The 4,057-nt window shown below is 39.4% G+C and overlaps 1 non-coding gene across 1 annotated transcript; it reads right to left on the reverse strand.

The window, feature by feature from the left end:
* Positions 1 to 3,349: 3,349 nt before the first annotated feature.
* LOC118148014 (U6 spliceosomal RNA) lies at positions 3,350 to 3,457 on the reverse strand. The gene has a single exon (XR_004734760.1). It is a non-coding gene; the product is annotated as a U6 spliceosomal RNA (small nuclear RNA).
* Between the last annotated feature and the right edge of the window lie 600 nt (positions 3,458 to 4,057).

Below are 4,057 nucleotides of genomic sequence, written 5' to 3' on the forward strand. Positions count from 1 at the left end.
ATTGTTAGCTCTTCTTCTTGTATTGATCCTTTGACCATTATGTAGTGTCTTTCTTTGTCTCTTTTGATCTTAGTGGCTTTAAAGTCTATTTCATCAGAGACAAAAATTCAACTCCTTTTTTTTTTTGGCTCTCCATTTGCTTGGTAAATCTTCCTCCATCCCTTTATTTTGAGCCTTTGTGTATCCTTGCATGTGAGATGGGTGTCCTGGATATGACACACTAATGGGTTTTGGCTTTATATCCCATTTGCCAGTCTGTGTCTTTTGATTGGTGCATTTAGCCCATTTACATTTAGGGTTAATATTGTTATGTGTGAATTTTACACTGCCATTTTGATGCTAGCTGACTGTTTTGCCCATTAGTTGATGCATATTCTTCATTTTGTTTATGCTCTTTACCATTTGGTATGTTTTTGGAATGGCTGGTGCTGGTTGTTCCTTTCTATGTGTAGTGCCTCTTTCAGGAGCTCTTGTGAAACAGGCCTGGTGGTGACAAAAATCTCTGAGTACTTGCTTCTTTGCAAAGGATTTTATTTTTACTTCACTTATGAAGCTCAGTTTGGCTGGATATGAAATTCTGGGTTGAAAGTTCTTTTCTTTAAGGATGTTGAATATTGGCCCCCACTCTCTTCTGGCTTGTAGGGTTTCTGCCGAGAGATCTGCTATAAGTCTGATGGGCTTCCTTTTGTGGGTGACTTGACCTTTCTCTCTGGCTGCACTTAGCATTTTCTCCTTCATTTCAACTCTGGTGAATCTGACGATTATGTGCCTTGGGGTTGCTCTTCTTGCGGAATATCTTTGTGGTGTTCTCTGTATTTCCTGGCCTTGAATATTGGCCTGCCTTGCTAGGTTGGGGAAATTTTCCTGGATAATATCCTGAAGAGTATTTTCCAGCTTGGATTCATTCTCTTCGTCACATTCAGTTCCACCTATCAAACGTAGATTAGGTCTCTTCACATAGTTCCACATTTCTTGGAGACTTTGTTCATTCCTTTTTGCGCTTTTTTCTCTAATCTTGGTTTCTCGTTTTATTTCATTGAGTTGATCTTTGACTTCTGATATCCTTTCTTCTGCTTGGTCAATTCGGCTGTTGAGACTTGTACATGCTTCGCAAAGTTCTCGTGTTGTGTTTTTTAGCTCCTTCAATTCACTCATATTCCTCTCTATGTTGTCCATTCTTGTTATCATTTCCTCATATCTTTTTTCAAGGTTCTTAGTTTCTTTGCATTGAGTTAGAACATGTTCTTTTAGCTCACGAAGTTTCTCATTACCCACCTTCTGAAGTCGGATTCTGTCATTTCATCACACTCATTCTCCGTCCAGCTTTGTTCCCTTGCTGGTGAGGAGTTGTGGTCCCTTGTAAGAGGTGAGGTATTCTGGTTTTGGGTGTTTTCCTCCTTTTTGTGCTGGTTTCTTCCCATCTTTGTGGATTTATCCACCTGGTGTCTGAGTAATTGCTGATTTTCCTATTGGGTCTCTGAGTGGACATCCAGATTTTTGATGATGAAGTATTTCCATTTCTTAGTTTTCCTTCTATCAGTCTAGCCCCTCTGCTGTAGGACTACTGAGGTCTACTCCAGGCCCTGCTTGCCTGGGGTACACCTGTAGCAGCTGCAGAACCATGAGGGTTGCTATCCATTTCTTCTTCTGCTATCTTTGTCCCAGAATGATGCCCGCCAGAATCAGTCTGATCAGTCCTTTGTGAGGTGACTCTTTGGATATGCGGAGTTCAGGGAGCTGCTTGAGGAGACTGTCTGTACTTTATACTTGAGGAGACAGTCTGTACTTTATAGGAGCTCAAGTGCTGAGCTGTGACCCCCGTTGTTCATTCAGGGCTGCTTGGCAGGTACATTTAAGTCTGCTGCAGCAGAATTCATAAGGCCCCTTTTTTTTTACTCAGGTGCTCTGTGCTGGGGAGTTAGGGCTTTATTTATGAGTATCCATTGCACTGTCCTGCCCAGCAAGGAGGCAGTCTAATCAATGCCTGCCTGTAGTGGTTATGCTGAGCTGCCGTGGGCTCTGCCCTGTTGCCGTGGGCTCCGCCCTGCTGCCTTGTGTAATTCCCTGTAGTCCTGTTTATATGGGTGTAGTTAGAGCTGCCGTGGTGATGATGGCCCGCCTCTGTAGTGGTGGACTCTCTCTGTTCAAAAATTGCCTTTCAATTGGGAACAAAAGACATTTTTGTATGAAGATTCACATATGTACAGAGGTGTAGTAATGAGTATAATATGAAAGCAATCATGCTTGTCAAAGTCATTGTAACAATACCCTCTATATTTAGAGTTTATTTATAACTAAAGAAATAATTTAAAAACATTTATAATAACAAAAGTGACTTTTTGCTTTATCAATATTTTACACTACTCAAGTGTTACCATAAAGAAAAAAAAAACTATTGCTTGAAATTTCTAGTGCTTCCTGGGTTTATTTTGCTCAGAAATAATGGGAGAAATTGCTGTTCAAACATTAAAAAAGAATAAAGATTGGCTGAATCTCTTCTTTGACATGTATAAACATAAAAGCAAAAATAGGAAACAATTTTAAGACACCTATTTTGGGATTCCTTCTCTAAAGTAGGGTGTGTTATTTAATTTCACTTTTTATCAGTTGTACATTTGGGGGTCAAACTTTCTACAGTTCCATAATGGAAATTACCACTCTATTTTCAGAGGCGCAGATGGTGGAAAAACGTTTCACAAGTAAACCATTTTATTTGAGTGGAACTGAATTAGCTTTTCCAACCCACAATTTCAGAAATGAAATACACCCTTCTACACCCTAGTGATGTGGCTCTGGGAAAATCTTGCCTTCACTCAAAAATATAGACCTTTTTCTGCAAAATGAGGACCCCAGTGCCTTTGTTATAGTATTGTGAGGATTAAATCACATGTCATATGCCTCTGAAAGTAGTGATAGGCTGCCTGGCACACCTTGGGATGTCCCAGCCTGGCTGCTTTCCAGCATCACTGGTCAGCATCTAGCACTAATGCCCAGGCCTCACAGAAACTAATTAAATCAACATCCCTGGCCCTGGGCTCTGGAATCTGCATTTTCCCAATGAACTTCGCCAATGAAGTTGTAAAAATCCACAAACAAACAAACCGAGCAGTCATACATTTGCAGTGGCATGTGTGCATATATGACTCAAGAAACAAGAACCGCCTACACTAACCTGAGCGGATGCCACCTTAGCCTCTAGCTGGTGTATCAGGTAGAAGTGACATGTAAAGAGAAGAGAAGTAGGAGGAAAGGAGCATGTATTTTATTTTATTTTATTTTTTATTTTTTTTATTTCTCTTCAGGGGAAAGCGCGAACGCAGTCCCCCACTACCACAAATTATGCAGTCGAAAAAATATGGAACGCTTCATGAATTTGCGTGTCATCCTTGCGCAGGGGCCATGCTACTCTTCTCTGTATCGTTCCAATTTTAGTATATGTGTGCCGAAGCGAGCACGCATGTATTTTAAAAGCAGAAAAGCTGCTATTGCTTTAATGTAGCAGAAAAGACATTCAACAACTGAGCATGCCACAGGTATCTGTTGTTGCAGGTCAAAGTCAAGCCTAACCGGCCATAACGTTTCTCATAACAGTAACAGCTACTCTTAACAATTGCTACCTATCTCCTAACGGGGGACTCACTTAGAACTCTCAATTTCCCTTTATTTGTTCTCTATTTTTTCCCACAATACATAGTAAATTGTTTTTCTGATTGGCTCTATATTTGCATTAGAATATGAACTTCGTGAGAGTAGATCCAAAGTCCCAGCTATCTCTTACATTACCACATTTTCTTCCTAAATTTCTCTAAAATGAGATATCTACTGCTAAGGCATGAATTTTTTTTCATAAGAAGAGATTATGCCATGTATCAAAGTATAGCATAGAAGGAAGAACACAAACTAGAAGAAAATGATGTATTTTGAATCAATTATTTTTTTAACAATGTGTTCTCAATTGTATTTTCCATACATAAGTTTTTTTTTTCACATATGTTGGCCTATTTTGATTAAAAAAAATTTTTTTCTCTGATATTGAATCCTCCAAAATATTTTCTCT

The sequence above is a fragment of the Callithrix jacchus genome, chromosome 1 (genome assembly GCF_049354715.1).
Source record: "Callithrix jacchus isolate 240 chromosome 1, calJac240_pri, whole genome shotgun sequence".
NCBI lineage: Eukaryota > Metazoa > Chordata > Mammalia > Primates > Cebidae > Callithrix > Callithrix jacchus.